The sequence below is a fragment of the Ursus americanus genome, chromosome 2 (genome assembly GCF_024610735.1).
Source record: "Ursus americanus isolate L20-20 chromosome 2, mUrsAme1.1.p, whole genome shotgun sequence".
NCBI lineage: Eukaryota > Metazoa > Chordata > Mammalia > Carnivora > Ursidae > Ursus > Ursus americanus.
This window is the reverse complement of record NC_142128.1, coordinates 95,414,916-95,432,339: the sequence shown is the minus strand read 5'-3', so window position 1 is coordinate 95,432,339 and position 17,424 is coordinate 95,414,916. Positions and strand designations below refer to the sequence as shown.

The following is a 17,424-nucleotide window of genomic DNA, read 5'->3' as shown; positions in this document are numbered from 1 at the left end:
GAAGCACACATGAGTGGGGGTAGGGACAGATGGAGAGAGTGTCAAGCACACTGCCTGCTGAGTACAGAGCCCCACGTGGGGCTCAATCTCATGACCCAAGAGATCATGACCTGAGCAGAAACCAAGAGTCAGACATTCAACCACCCAGGCACCCCTACTTAAGTTTATTTCTAAGCATTTTATTCTTTTTGCTTAAATCGTAAATGGGATTGTTTCCTTCATTTCTTTTTCAGATAATTGTTAGTGTGTTGAAATGCAATTAATTTTTATGTTGATTTTGTATCCTACAACTTTATTGAATTTGTTTACTAGTTCTAACATATTTTGTGGAGTGTGTAGCATTTTCTATATATACGATCATGTCATGTGCAAACAGAGATGATTTCTCTCTCTCTTTCTGATTTGGATACCCTTTCTTTTTCTCGCCTAATTGATCTGGTTGGTACTTCCATTACTATGTTGAATAAAAGTGACAAGAATGGACATCCTTGCCTTGTCCCTGATCTTAGAGTAAAAGCTTTAAATTTTTCACTGTTAAGTATGATGTTGGCAGTGGGTTTTTCATAAATGAAATTAATTATGTTAAAATAATTTCCTTCCATTTTTAGTTTGTTGAAACTTTTTATCGTGAAGGGGTGTTGAATTGTGTGAAATGCTTTTTCTGCATATATTGAGATGATCATATGATTTTTGTCTTTCATTCTATTAATATTATTTATCATATTTATTGATTTAGGTATATTGAACCATCCTTGCATCCCAGGGATAAAATTCACTTGATTGTGATTGTATGATCCAGTTCAAATGTGCATTTGAATTCAGTTTGCTAGTGTTTTTCTGAGAATTTTTGTGTCTCTATGCATCAGGTGTATTGGCCAGTAGTTTTCTTGTAATGACCTCATCTGGCTTTAGCATCAGGATAATACTGGCCTCATAAAATGAATCTGGGAGTGTTCCTTCCCCTTTGACTTTTTTTGGGGGAATAGTTTGAGAAGGACTGGTGTTAATTCTTCTTAAATATTTGGTAGAATTCACCATGAAACCATCTGGTCTTAGGCTTATGGTTTTTGGGAGGTTTTTGGTTACTGACTCAATCTTAGGATAGTTTTTTCAAAAATCAACTCAGTTTTGTTGATTTTGTTGTTCTAGTCTTTATTCCTGCTCTGATCTTTGTTATTTTTTCCTTCTGTTCTCCTATTTCTAGTTACTTGAGGTACAAAGTTAAGTTGTTTGAGATCTTTCTTTTTTCTTAATGCAGGCATTTAGGACAATAAATTTCATTCTTAGTCCTGCTTTTGCTGTATCCCATACATTTTGGTATATTGTGTTTCCATTTTCATTTGTTTCAAGATATTTTTTGATTTCCCCTTTGATTTCCTACTTGACCCATCAGTGGTTCAAGACTATGTTAATCTCCACATATTTGTGAATTTTCCAGTTTTCTTTCTGCTACTTTCATTATACTGTGAGGATACTCTATATGATTTCAGTCTTAAGTTTATTAAGACTTGTTTTGTGACCTAATGTGATCTATCCTAGAGAATGTTCCATGTGCGCTTGAGAAGAATGTGTTTTCTGCTGTTGTCAGATTGAATGTTAGGCCCATTTGGTCTATAGTGTTGTTCAAGTCTACTGTTTCCCTATTGATTTTGTCTGGATTTTCCAGCCATTATTGAAAGTGGGGTATTGGGGGGCCTGGGTGGCTCAGTCAGTTAAATGTCTTACTCTGGATTTCAGCTCAGGTTGTGATCCCAGGTTTGTGAGATCAAGCCCCATGTCGGGCTCTGTACTGGGCATGGAGCCTGCTTGAGAGTCTCCCTCTCCCTCTGCCCATCACCCACCCATCTCTTCCTCTCTCTTAAAAAAAAAAAAGGAAAGGAAAGAAAGTGGGGTATTGATATTTCCTGCTGTTATTGTATTGCTGTCTATTTCTCTTTCCAGTTGTGGCAATATTTGCTTGTTTTCTATATTTAGGTGCTTTCACGTTGGGCACATATATATTCGTAACTATATATTTTCATGGTTGTCAGCAAGGCTTTATTACTTTCTAGAGGCTCTAGAGGAGAATCAGTGTCCTTGTCTTTTTCAACTTCTAGAGGCCATCCACATTCCTTTACTCACAGCCTCTGTTCTCTATCTTTAAAGCCAGCAATGGCAGTCAAGTCCTTCTCATACCGCCATTTTGGTGGTCCTCCTTCCATCATCACCCTTTCTAAGACCACTGCCAGGAAAGGTTTTCCAAAGGAATTTTAAGGGTTCATGTGGGCCCACCTGGATAATCCAGGATACTCTGTCTGTGTTAAGATAAGTCCTTAACTTTAGTCATATCTGTTAAGTCCCTTTTTGTGTATACGTAATATATTTACAGGTTCCAGGGATTCAGGTGTGGGCATTTGACAGGGGGAGAAGGGGAGAGTACTATTTTGCCTACCAAAACACCTACTATAATGGTTAATATTAAAACATCAGACAATACCAAATGTTGACAAGAATATGGAGCAACTAGAGTTCTACATTGCTTGTGAGAATGCAAAATGGCATAACCATTTTGGAAAACAATTTGGCAGTTTCTCCAACAGCTATGCATACATTTATCACATGACTCAGTAATTCCACATCTAGATATTTACCCAAGAGAAATGAAAACATATTTCTACAAAAATTAATGTCTACAAATGTTCACAGCTGCTTGCATAATAATACAAAATTGGGAACAACCCAAATGTCCATTAATATGTCATTTGATACAAATGGTGGGATATCCACACAGTGGATACTACTCAGCATTAAAAAACCAAACTGCTGATATATATATATATAGCAATGTGAATAGATCTAAAAATATTATGATAAATGAAACATATGGTTTGATTCCATGTAAAAGAAATTCTTGAATACAAAAAAAACCCCAAAAAAACTATTATGACAGGAGGCAGACAAGTGGTTGCTTCTGCCAGGCATAGGGGACACACAGACTGTAGTCAGGATGGGAATAATTTGGGGTGACAAGTGTGAACACACTTGTCAAAATTCATCAAACTGTGTACTTAAAATGCCTTCATTTTATTGTATATGAATTATTTCTCAGTTTGGTTGTTTTAAAAGGTGTAACAAACAAGGAAATGAGAAATTCATATTTAGATGTAACATAATTAAATCACATAATTCCAAAGATAAAGAGATTTCAGATGTTTTTAAATACTTTTACATGTATTAATTTAACATTTCCCTCTTATTCCAACCCCCTCCCAAATTGATTATAAATTTTTTGAATGAAGAAACCAATCCCATTCAGCATATGGAACTTGCTGTGATGGTTAAGACACTGAATTCTGGAGTCAGAACTGGGTGTAGAGTATCTGATCCACCATTTATTTACTCTTCGACCTTGGGCAAGCCAAACATTATAAGTCTCAATTTTTTCATCCATTAAAATAAGAATGATAGTAGTTTATATGTCTTAGAGTTATTGTAATGTTAAATGAGGTAGCATAGATAAATTTATATCGGGGTGATTATGACATAAATGCTAGTAATTGTTATTAGGTAAACTATGTTTTTAAAAACCATATATTAATCATGTGACTCTAAAGAAATCACTTAAGCTGTGTCTTCTTAATCTAGAAAAATTGGGATAAATACCCAAAATATAAAAGATTGGGGTGAGTAGAAATAAATTAATATTTGTGAAAGTCTTATAGACTGTAAAGTTATGTGAAAATCAATATGATTTCAACTTCACCCTTAGATTTGTTCAACTGCATTTTGAATACTGTACTAGCTGCAGTGAGGAGTTTAAAAGTATAGAGAAAAGTGATTGTTACTTCTAGGTCTTATAATTTAACACAGAGGAAGAGGAATACAAAGATACATAAACCTCTCTATGACAGACCAGTTAAATACAAATAACCCCAGTGATACATCAACATTCCAAGGATGGATCCTGGAGGGATTTGCACCTATTAATCGTCAGGCTGCACTGCTTTGTTAAGCCTGCTTGTTAATACCACAGTTTGCTCTATAAGCAAAACTTTCTCTTGGAAGCTTTTTCTGAACTCCAGACTTAGTAAAGTGCCTTCTCTGTTCTCCTGCTGCATTTACTGTACATTATGGACATCATTTGTTTATGCTTCTATCTTTTCTGATAAGAGTGATTAAAAAGGTATAACATCATGGGTTTCCAATTACATTTCTAATCACAGTGCTTGGCACATAGTTATAGCTAATAAATGGTAACTGAACATATTAATCCGTGGCATGATGGCAGCACGAGACAGGTAGAATGTGGACATATAGGAGGCAGTAATCTACTTATCCTGGTGGGTAGAGTTCAGGGTAGGGCTCACAAAGGATGAATAAAAATTTTCTTAGCAGAGAGCGTAGTAGGGATATTCTAGGAAAAGATAATAGTACATAAAAAGACACAAAATCTTGAAACATCACGGTATGTTTAAGTAACTGCAAGTCGTTTGAGTTGTTTAGAGAATTGGGTTTGAGTAAGAGCAGTAAAAATAACTTTGGAAAAGCCAGCAGGGCAAGATTATGGTAAGTCTGGCATAAGAGAATATATTATTTAGATATTTTCTGCAGGCATGGGGAGCCACAGAACTGTTTGAATATAGCAAAGTCATGTTGAAATTTATTGCTTTTGGCAATATAAATTGTTCTATACTTTACCACACAGCAACATAGAACAGAGGTGTAAGAATTACGTTTTTATTTTCCAAATATATTGTTTTAAAATTTCTTGATATCCTTCAAGAATCTATAGAAAATCATTTCTTACCTTGCGACTGCCTTTGGAATATCATCAAATGGCCATTGTGGTCCAAAGAATCCACATCCACTGGCTATTAATGCAGTCATTTTCTCACTTTTCAAATTAACTTGAGCTCACGATACACATCTTAAAGCAAAGGAGATTTCAGTTAAAAGGACCCCTTAAAATACATCCTTTTCTTGATAGTGGTAATCTCTGTTTTCACCCAGTATGACATCAGACAACAACTATGACATCATTGGGTTGCTCCAAGGGTCAGGACAAGGAGGTAGGTGACCCACTAGGACAATAAATAATGAATCTCTGTGCTTTTCTTCTTCCTCAACATCTCTTACAGCCTGAACCATACTTTGAGAAAATATTTGTGTTGTGTGTCAACCTGGTGGTTCTTAAAGACAAGCAGTCAAATGAATACTCAATACAGTATAAGTGGAAGATGTGCATATTTAGTCATACATGTATCCATACACATTCATTCACACACAAAACCCCTGAGTTTGTGAATTTGTATATGCAAATATATGCATTCATGTTCAGTTGGAAGTTCTCTGCAAGCGAGTATAGCTATTGTTATGCTTTTAGAGAGGTGCACATGGCATGGTGAGGGAGGTGGAGGTCCTAAATTTATTCATCCAGATTAGTTGTATTTATTAATTTAAACAGAATTTATGAGTAGGCATTGCTTTAGACTTGAGTATGCAAAAAGTGAATAGACATAGTTCCTGATTTGAAGAACTATATCAAAATCCAGTAGGGATACACACAAGGTGAATAAATGAAATTCAAAGTAACACATTCTATGGTAAAGCTAGTGTATCTCTGTAGAAATCAAGATGACCGTGGAATCATTAGATATTTAAGGCCTATGCCACACAAGACATTCATCTAAGAATTCAGGCTATAAAGAGAGTGAAATACAGACCTACCTTAATGGAGTTCAAAGTCTATGAATAGGCAATCAAAGAGCAGGTAGTTGGGGTCTCAGTCATATTTCCCACACACCTATATCCCACGTCAAGTTTTTCTTTTCTTATGGATCCTGTTATTTTAAACTGTCTTACCTACTAATTTTGTTCTTGTGGGAAGACGACACACTATTTCTTTTCAATTTATTGCTTCGGTTCATAATCTCTCACAATGATAGAAATTTCATTTGAGTTGGAGATAGATATTCAGTGAATCCAATCTCTCATTCAGTACATGTTCGTTTGATACATGTTATGTGTTCCAGGCACAATTCAGAGCTAACGGTAGTAGTCCAGACGGGGCAAATCCAGGCAAGGCTATATGAGCAACCAGATGTTTCCTCTGAAGTCTTAGCAGCAGAATTAGAAAATTTTTAGAGCTGGAGAGCATATGACAACTACTACCAAACACCTCTGTTGAAATGAGTTGAAAGCTATCAGGTCACCAAAGAGTGCTCTCTTCTTCACCTCCTTAGGAATGTAAGTGTACCATACCCTCCAGGTCATTAAGAACAGAACCATAACTGTCCGTTCATTCCAAATCAGTTCCTAGCAACAACCATCAAGCAATAATAACTTTGAAGTTGGGTGTGAAATGAATTTGTGCTTGTAGGGTTGAAATATATTATGTTCTACTGGGTGACATAATTCCACAAGTAGGGGCTAAAATTAAGTCACATGTTATTTGACTTTAAATCTTTGAACTTTAATTTTTCTTTTCTTTCATTTCCTTTCCCTTCTCTTCCCACCCACCTCTTCCTTCCATTTTTTTCTCCCTTCTTTCCTTTTTTTCTTTCTTTTTATGCGCAGACAGCACATGTGTCATAAAAGTCACTGCACATTAGAAACAGAATTGTATCCGATTTGGGGCATTTCCTACCAAATCCGTCTCTCTTCAGTGTAGTCTTTGCTGTATCAGGGGAGAGAGTAGATTTATATCAATAACCCCAAGAAATGGTTGCAATGAAATCAAATTCTTTCCTGTGTGTATTAGTGACAAACAGATTTAAAACTCATTTCATGTTAGCTCACCCTTCGACACCTTGTCCACCTTGCCCGATTTGTTTCTTTCAAAGAGGGAGAGGTGAAAAATCAGATGCTCCTATTCCAAACTCGACAAGTTGTAAACTATTTTTCTCAAATCAATCTTCTTCCTGCGTTCCCCCCCCATTAGCATGTGAACTTTTTCTTTCCAAATGAGTCAGCTGAGGGTGCCAACATTCTCTGAATAAAAGGTGCTAATATGCCACTACAAAAACAAAACTAACTAAAAACAAAGTAAAGAAAAATGCTTCTTGCCCACATCTCTAAATTGTTCTCCTCTGGCTTGGTGATGTATATTTCTCTTTCAATCACTTCCTTGATACGGAACCAGTCCCCTGATACTGAACCAGGCCCTTGGGCTTTGGATATGATATTTAGTATTATAACGAGGGAAAAGGTCTGTGAAAGTTCAGTACTGGGGTCCACCTTGGAGCAGACTGGTTTGGTCCGGTCTTCGCCAATCTCTGTAGTAAGCATCCTCCTTTCAGTAAGCATTTCTGCAAGATATGCTACTCAAGGACACAGGGTTTTAGGTTGTTGCTGCTGTTGTTTTCTTTGTGAAGGCAGCCAAAGAATACTTGGTTTTGTAGTCAGGGTTGAGGGGCCCTGAGTATAGTCCCTGCTCTTATCCTCACTGAACTCTACAAAATAATCTGCACTGTAACCAAGCAGATATGCTGATGGATATTCCTCCATCTGAACTAAGGAAACATGAACAACTTGAACATTTTTAGCAAGATTGTTTTTATTTTATTAAAATATGTTCATGGCTACCAGAATACCTTTTGCTTATAGACCTTGAGATTTGGGGCCAGGATTGATTCTAAGGTTATTCTGCTGCTTATACATTTAAGTTTATAATATCATTAAAATGGAACAAATATGAAAATTTGAACTAGAAAGTCAAATATCACCTAAGGAACACTTACTCTACTTTTTCATTTTTCTGGTCAGTTTACTCAGAGGAAAGAAAAAAAAAAAAAACCTAAACAGGCCATAGGAAGCGCTCAGTAAATGAGTATTGAATGACTACTTATAGACAAGGAGAGAAATCACCAAATAAATTAGAACTTAACTGGTACTTTGTCATAAAGTAGTAGTCTCTGCATTTAATTTCTTGCACGTAGGCCATTAGGGTGAAGACTATATAGAAATTGGGGGTTCTGCATTTTTTTCTCATAAATAATACTATTCCCTCATGAAGACAGTAGGCAAGAAGAGGAAGATTGGGTGATTGTCTTAGTCTGCATTTATTTTGTTTCTGTTCTATTGGTTTCTGTTCTATTTTTTTTTTCTGGCTGAAAGACAAATTTGTTTTATTGCATAAAAAACTGTGTAGTCATATGGAAAAAAGAGGGATGAGTATTTTATTTTTTGTTAAAGATTTTTAAAGATTTTTATTTATTTGAGAAAGAGATTGGGGGGGGAGCAGAAGGAGAGGGAGATGCAGGGCTGGATCCCAGGATCCTGACGTTTAACCGACCGAGCCACCTAGGCACCCCAGGGGAATGACTATTTATTGAGGGCATACAATGGGCTAGATACCAACAGAAACAAAATTATAAGAGGGAAAAGTATATTTTACAGATGAGGAAATAGAGATAGTACAAGTGAGCAGAACCCAGATTATTTTTGTAAAATTTTCCTGTTTTATCTTTACCTTTTTATTATAAAGTAACACAGATATAGACAACCACACAAGTCAGAGGCAAAGCTTAGTGAATTACTCTATGGCAAACGCCCCTGTAATCAGATGGAGATGTAGAACTTTTCCAGCCCCCCCAGAAGCTCCTCCCAACATCAGCCCCTTTCTTGCCTCCAAAAGTCGTTAGCCTAACTGTGATGCAGTCACATTCTTGCTTGTGTATCCCTAGACACTATAGTCCGATTTTGCCCGTTCTTAAAAACTTGGTATGCCTCTTAAATCTCTATTAATTTACAGATTTCTATTCTATCCCCGTCTTTTCCTTACATTATACCTATTGCAGAGTCCGCAGAATTTTACCTGTAGATTTTCCACATTCTGGGTACATACTTATAATGGGGTTTATTATCTTTCTCCTGATAATACGTACTTTGTGCTAATTGGCAGCTAAATCCAGAGGCTTGATCAGACTGTTTGACTTCTTTGGCAAGATAATAAATGGGGTTGCGCTGTTTACTCAGGGAGCACAGCACCTGGTGCTCACTTCCTCCTGATGTCAGGAACCACCGGGGCTCGATGCTACCATGTTTGTTCAATGTCTCTATAGTCATTTTGATCGTCTGAAACTTATTCTCCAGTATATTTCTTAGGAAGTACTCATGGGAACAACATTTCTTGAGGCTTTGCCTGTTGGTAACAGTTGTCTGTGCTTTTTACTTGAAGTTCAGTATTACTGGGTATAAAATCCTTGGCTCACGTTTTCTTTCCTTCAATTTCTTCAATATGTTGCCCTATTTTCTTCTAGCATGAAGGGTTGTGAAAATGTGTTAATCTGATTTTCCTTCCTTTATAGTCACATTTTTTTTTTTTTTGCCTACAAGGCCAAAGATTTTTTTTTTCTTTTTTACAAAGTTCAATAATTTTACTCAAATATGTTTTGATGTTGGATATCCTGTATGGTAGAGTCAGTTCTATGGTGTGCTCTTTCAACTTGTAGTTTTACATTCTTTTTAAAAAATATCAGGAACATTGTCTTGAATTACAGTTTTTAAACTTTGTTTTGTTCTCTTGCTTGGGTTTTCATTTCAGGGACTCATCTCTTCTTTGCCTATCTTAAATATTTGTCATTTTTTCTTAAATTCTTTTTTATCTCTTTCTTCATCTTGTAATTTAATGTTCTCCTCTTTTGATTTTCTGTTATTAATACATTATTTCTCACATTTATAACTTATGTTCTAGAATAGGTTACATTTGTAAAGGATTTTAAATTTCTAATTCTCTTTTTGAATTATATCAGCTTCTTTCTGACTTTTCTAATTTTGATTTGTGTTATTTCAGGTTTTATGTCATTATATAGTTGGGTTTCTTTTGAAATAATAAGTTGCAGTTTTGACGTCTCTCTTTTTCATGTCTTCCTAGTGTGATTGTTTAGGATTTGACCTTGATACATTTATTTTAATTTATTTTCTTTGAAATTAGTTTTCCCGAATGTTTAGAGAGTAGTAGTGTTTCTAACTTCATAGACCTCCCTGTTCTGCAGTTAGCATCAGTGTTAAAAACAATACTGCACTTTGCTTTCTGAGATTTCCTAGCTGTTTGCCTTCCCCACTTTTATCTGTACCTTCTTTCCTTTATCTCTCGTGTCTCTTTCTAGTTAAACGCTTCCAGTCCCAGTAATTTCTCCTCAGTGCGGAGCCCTGTGCTCTGATGAGCCAGGTTTGAGAGTTTCCAGACAGTAAATTGCTTCACCCTTTTTTTTTAAAGATTGCATTTATTTATTTGAGAGAAAGAGAGCACAAGCAGGTAGACAGGCAGAGGGAGAGGGAGAAGCAGACTCCCCACTGAGCTGGGAGCCCAATGTGGGGTTCGATTCCAGAACCCTGGAATTAGGACCCGAGCCGAAGGCGGATGCTCAACTGACCAAGCCACCCAGGCGCCCCTGCTTCACCTTTATAGAACTTACAGCAGGCTCTTTATACTCACACGTTGCTGGAGTAAATGATACCTTTCTGAATTTCTGCCACTCTCCTCAAGTTGACCTGTTGTACTTTTGAGATATCTGTTGGGTGTTTTTTTGGTTCTTTTATTCTGATTATCATCGAATGACTTGCTACTTCCCCCTACTTTTTCCCCACACAGATGCCAATGGCACACAAATCTAGTGGCTATTGGTAGTTTGTTTCTACTTGCTTGTATTTTGAGGCTTGTGTTGTACCTAGTTACCCAGTTTTGTTGGATTTTGTTTATTGCTATCCAGATGCTGTCTTTTTAATGTGAGCTGGAAGGACCCCCCCCCAAATTATGTTGCCACGACCATCTTTCTAGAATTTATGACAGATGCTCTTTTTATAGATAAGGAATCTGAGGCCCAAGGAGGTAAATTTACTTGCCCAAGGTCACGCAGTTAACAGCAGAAGATAAATATATAAGTAAAGCACCCTGATAATGCCGGGTACTGAGAAACTGCCTAATGCGTGCTCTTTCCTTCCTTCTTCCCTGCTTCCTTCTCTTCTTCCCAACCTTCTTCCCTTCCTTCCTTTCTCTAATTCTCCCTCATTCCCTCCAGAGCCTCAGTTTAAACCCAGTTATTTCTGACTTCAAGCCTCTACAAGCTCATTTAATATGTTATGGTTCTACCCCATAATGTGATGTCATTAGAGCTTTTAAACAAATTTAAACAAAATTAGCTTTACCAAAACCAACACTCATCTTGCTCTAAGAACATTTTCCTCTATGTTTTTATGCTCACATGCTTTTCAAATGGAATCTACAAATGTTAGATTCTTTGACACACGCCTCATTAAAATATGGTTTGTTAGAAGTTAAGTGGTACCCTTATTTTAATGAATCCATTTATAGTATTTTGTATAATCCTTTGAAAGTCGTCTTTTTTACCTTCTACTACTACCCAGGAAACCACATATGATAAGGGAGTCAATATAATCTGAATCTGAAAAATCTTGATTTCACTTATAAATTTAAAATTCACAGTACTTAAAGAGATTTTAAACTCCGCCAAAGTTGAATGTTCTGCTTTTGAAAAATCTTATAAAGGTACTATTTTGATTAGAAAATTATGCAGCTCTCAGACAAAAGTCCATAAAATTCTAAGCTTTGTTGGTTAGGGTGTTTGGCTATTGATGATACTTGACACAGATTCGTTCAAAAAACTGAATGCACCATGAAGCTCCCAGGGAATTTATACCATATACTCTGTCATATAAAAAGTCCAATTTACTAATTCTCCATAATCCTCTATGTAAAGCCAATCAGTAATTAGATGGTGGGGAGCAGAGTTTTACTTAAGGTATGGAGTCACCATACAAGTCCTAAGGGACTTATAGCTCTATTTTAAGCCAGTGCTTTTATAAAATCCTGTTCCAGTTTTTGGCTCTATAATGGATTTCCCAGGTTGGTGATACACCACACAGAAAACACCCTTTCCTTATTTTTCTTTCCTTGAACTTCCTGCTCTTGCTGTGCAGGCTTAGTTCATACTGTTTGAATTTACTTATTGTGGTTTGCATAAAATTATCATTCACTCATCTACACATAGTAGATAATGGTTATTTGCCTATAAATCTAACAGGTACTGAGTTTTATTTACCCTCCTGCTCTGTGGGCACTCTTGGAACAAACGGGCAGTTGTTCTTGAAACATTTTCCATTTTTATGAGATTTGGAACTGTTTCTCCTTGTTGCTTTGTGTGCTTTTTAGCAGCTTGAGGCTCCTTCTTTCATGGTGTTTACTCTGGAGCTGGTGTGAACAGAGGCTCTTGGAAATGGTAGAGTGTTAATATCCTGAAGTGTGTCCTGCTTCATGTAGAAGATTGCTTCTCGAGGCTGCTGGGAGCTGCAGCAGAAATGGGTCTTTCACAACATGTACAGATGCACTCACAGTCACGAACGGTCACACACCTACACTCAACCTCTCACGCTCTCCGATTTTGCATGTGCAGAAACAGGCCAGGAAACCTGACCTCATGTTGATTGGAACGTTGCTTTGCATTCATTTTCAGAATACTTGGAGCCTCACATATGTTTCTTGTTAACGCTCATGTTTGATTGTTCTAAGTTGTTTTTTTTTAATTAAATAAACCTGTATCAAAAATTGTCACTTTGCTTTAAAAAAGCACAATTAGCTTGCTCTGGGGGAGCAAACAGCAAAGAAAAATGAAATATTTCTGCTCCTTTACAAGTGAGAGTGGCATTAAGACATAGTGATACATTTGAGGTTCAAGGGATTTTACATAGCTTTTGAGCAAATCAAGCACAAAATAGCATTACTTATACAAAGAAACTCATTTAAAACAGAGCTTGTTAACAGAATGTGGTTTAAAATCATGTCTGTTGTAAATGTATCTTCAGAATTGAAAGTTACTGGGTCAGAGACTGAAAGGTAAGTAAGCTGATAGCTCAATATAATAACTGTAAATTTGGAGGTGCATTAATTGTTTCACCCCACAAGGGGATGATTTGGTAAAGCATCATATGCAACATAACATACTTAGGCATGGATGATTTCATAAATTTCTAAAAGTGCTATTATTAGAATCTATTTCTATATTACTTAACTACCTAGGGTGTCTCCTCAGACTCAGCTTCTTAATGTTATGGCCCTTCTAAGACAAAAAAGAAAAAAAAAGGCTGTCAGTCTATCTATCTATCATCTATCTATCTATCTATCTATCTATCTATCTATCTATCTATCTATCATCTATCTATCTATATCTATCTATCATCTATCTATCATCTATCTATCTATCTATCTATCTATCTATCTATCTATCTATCTATCATGTATCTGCATATCTGAATTCAAGTGGCTAAATTAAGTGTTTCAAGATCTCTCAACTCCTTATTATCTTTCATTTTATTCTTTCATCCTACATATTTTAAATAGTGTTTTGTATATTAATCATATTTTCTATTTTCTATATTTGACATCTTGGGCAGCTTGGGGACCCAGGGAGGGAGGGACGGCCCTCCCACGGTTATCTAGTTCCATAGAGATAGCAAACATCTTACCTGTGAGCACACCTACGATATGCAAACCAACCAATCAGAGCCCATACCTCCAATTCACCCCAGGGGCAGGTACCAGACAACCAGGGACCGCCTCTATAGCCCCGAGTCCACAGAAATTATCCAGACTATCCAATACTAAACTTACACAGTGTACTTACTCTGCCTCAGTCATTGCTTCCCTCAAAAACCCAAATTAAAGGCTCTGGTCCATAATTTTCCCTTTTCTCCTTCTGCCTCCTGACTGACCCAAATGCTTCCTCGTGTGGCCTGGCAAGCCATGGAGTGTCCCTTCCTCCTGAGAATTTGTAGATAATAAACTGTCTCTTCCTTGGCAGTCATCATTCTGTAGGCCTCGCCATAGCTGATCTAAACAAATTCTGGGGACATTTTCATACCCTTTGGCACCCATTCCTGTTGTAGACTCTGGGTCTCTGTCTGGCCCCCTTTTTTCCTATACTTAAAGAGTTTCCTGACTCTGGACACTGGCTACTGCTTTTTGGAGGCTACCACCCTTCTTTTCGTGAGGTACACTCTTGTAAAACTCCTATCCCCGAGGAGTTCCTTGAATTAGGGGCAGTTAGGCATCAGCCTGCCCCTGGCTTTTGGGGTGAAGGTGCTCTGTCCTGCCAGGCATAACCCAATCTCCACTTCTGCGTCAGGGGTGAGTTGAGCTCGGTTGTGATGTGCTTCTCCTGCTGCACCCTCCCTAGGCTCTGCCTGTCGTCTCTAACCACAACTATAGCCTTACTTACTGCATTAATCTCAACCTCAGATCCCAGTTCTCCCATGAAATAAAGAGCCTTCTGCCCAATTATCCAGGCTTGTTTCTGCTATTTCTAAAATATTTTCTCCACCATCCCCCCCCAACCATCTTTTGACTACCTAGTCAAAGTTGTACCAGTTCTTCAATCTTCTATGAAAGATTGGAGAATATTATCCTCTTCTTTGCATTTGATTATATTTAGTCGAACATTTTATCATTTGTTGTCTTTTTCTATTTCATGTGCTTGAAATTTGGACAGAGGACTTGAGCGTATGTGCTAATTCTATGACTTACAAGCTGTGTTAGGCTGCTTGGACATCCATAACAAAATGCCACAAGCTGGGTGACTTAAACAACAGACATTTATTTTCTCACAGTTCTAGAGGATAGGAGTCCCAGATCACTGTCAGGTAGGATTGGTTCCTAGTGAGGACTCTTCCTGGCTTGTAAATAATGACCTCTCACTGAACCTTCATATGGCCTTTCCATTCATGTGGAAAGAGAGAAAGACAAGGAGTTCTCTGGCATCTGTTTTTTTTTTTTTTTTGAGTTTATTCTTCATTTAAGTTTTAAAATACTACTATAGTTGAATATTAAAACAAAAACAATAGCAAGAGTGAGCTATGATTATAGTCCTTGTAAGATACTGGCAGTGTTATTCACTGGCCCCGTTAAGAGGTGTAACACTGAACACCCCCCCTGGGATGATGTTCATCACCCTCATAGGCTTCCCCACTGTAATGGCTCTATCTTTCCTGATTTGGATCGAAGTCCACCAGTTCTACCTGGTCCATTTCATCAGTCTCTTCTACTTCCTTCCTCTCAGGTAGGAGTTTTCCCTGCAAGAGAGTTTATCAGGAGACAGAAAACCATTCTTTGCAAAATTTACCTTACATTTGATGATGAGGCGACCCTTCTTCTATGGTCTACAATAAATTGGCCTGCCTTCATTTAGCACACGCTTGTTATCTCCAATATCTCCATGCTTTTTTTAAAGATTTTTTTTTTATTTGACAGAGAGAGAGACAGCCAGCGAAAGAGGGAACACAAGCAGGGGGAGTGGGAGAGGAAGAAGCAGGCTCCCAGTGGAGAAGGGAGTCCAATGCGGGGCTTGATCTCAGGACTCTGGGATCATGCCCTCAGCCGAAGACAGACGCTTAACGACTGAGCCACCCAGGTGGTTTGATATCTCCATGCTTGACAATTTCAACTGGATGAAAAGATCTCCTTGCTGAGTAAAAACAGCATGGTCCTTCTGATCTAAAACAATGATAATATCTCCTGGTTCCAGTCCTGGTTCTTGGTTTCCTTCATCATGGAATGTTATCTTCTGACCATCTTTCATGCTTTTGTCAATATGAACTTTCAGACTCTTCTCTTGAACTATCTTCCTTTCACTGTAGCCTTTACATCTGTCTTTAGGACTGATCTGTTCCCCATGGCTCTGGCACTCCCTGTACACAGACTGAATTTACTGAACCATTCTAGGTCCTATCTGATGAATTCTTATTTGCATTCCAGTACCTCAGCAATTGAGATAATATTTGACTGCTCCTTTATTACCACCTGGCCCTTCACGTTTATCGCAAATTCCATTCTTTTGCAGAGCTAGTTTTCTTATTGCACCATTATATAAATCTTCTAAGGTTACTGAGAGCTGATGCACAACATTTTTACCTCTCCTTTCTGCATCCTTCTTCCTCCTCCAAAAAACATATCAAAGATGTCCATGGGGGGAGTGAAAACCACCACCAGTTCCACCTTCTTTAATTGCCTGTTCTCCTCCTTTGTCATATGATTCCCTTTTCTTTGCGTCAGAGAGCACTTCGTAGGCTTGATAAATCAGTTTAAACTTCTTTCCTTCACTTGGATTCTTAAATCAGGGTGGTACTTCAAGGCCAGTTTCCTGTAGGCCTTTTTCAGTTCCTCCTGTGTGGCATTGGGTTTGACCCCTTGAACATCATAGTAAGTGGTTTCTTTCACCATTTTCTACAGCTGGTGGGAGGCCAAGGCCCGTGTGGGGGAGCGGGAAGGAGCGCATTGCTGGGCACACCTCGGGTAGCCGCTGCTCCTCCACATCTCACCGGCATTCTGGAAAGTTCCTCTGGCATCTGTTCTTATAAGGAGACCAATATCAGCAGATCAGGGCCCCACCCTATGACCTCACTTAACCTAATCACTTTCCTACAGGCCCCATCTCCAAATACAGACATCCTGGGGGCTGGGACTTCAACATATGAATTCTAAGGGGACACAAACCAAGTGACTAGGACAATTCCTTTATATTCAAAAAGGAAGATACTACTGCTCATAATTTCTTTCCAAAGCCTACCAAAGGGCTGAATCATGTTAAGTGTTCAAAATTTAAATTTAAAATTTAAAAAGTAAACAACTTTATACTGTGTATTTATTAAATTGAGATAGCAGATTTATGTCATCTGAGATTTTGGAATTAACTTTTCTGGTTTTTAGTGTTGGATCTTGTCTACTAGAAAGACTTCACATTTTTGCAGCTGGTTCTTTCCATTGCTACTGCACACAGGATGAAATAGTCTATGGTGTCAAATTCTCTTTCTCTCTAAAATGGAATTTTAAGAATATTTCAGAGGAAATCATCTTGTTCATCATATTGTCAATCTAGCTTCACACTCTATCACGAAAACCCCAGAATTCTAGCTGAATATGGACAGGCCATTTACAATTACACATAATGATTATAGAGGCCAGTTTTGTTCCATTTGGAATTTGGGATTCTTTTTTGGTAGGCTCCACCCTGTCCCTTCCAGGTCCATTAGACTTTGTGTCTTAGACTCTTTTCCCAAAGAAACACAAATTCCTTTTGGTGAGTATTAGGTGAAAAATTCAATTCAGGGTAAAATTGCCTGCTCAGGCCACCCCCTAGCACTTCAAGTTAGTCAAGTTAGTCATTCAATCCATCCTGGTTCCTAAATCATGGATCCTTTGAGAAAAGATTTCCTAGGTGCTGCCACCAGTTATTACATGCACTTCCTTTGATTTACCCCTAAATTTCTCTTTGTTCTCACCTTCTTTCTGCTCTATTCTTAGTTGTCCTCATGCCTCAAACAAAATATGTATTTTCTTCTTCAAGAATTCTCTCATCTGAATGACTTTTCTCAGTTAATGGAATCGCTTTTGATTCCTTCTGCTTTCACATGTCTCACAGGTAATTGATCACTGAA

General features: G+C 37.6%; 1 pseudogene; it reads right to left on the bottom strand.

Moving 5' to 3' along the window:
- Positions 1–14,895: 14,895 nt before the first annotated feature.
- LOC123792638 (dnaJ homolog subfamily A member 1-like) lies at positions 14,896–16,210 on the bottom strand (annotated as a pseudogene).
- Positions 16,211–17,424: the final 1,214 nt, after the last annotated feature.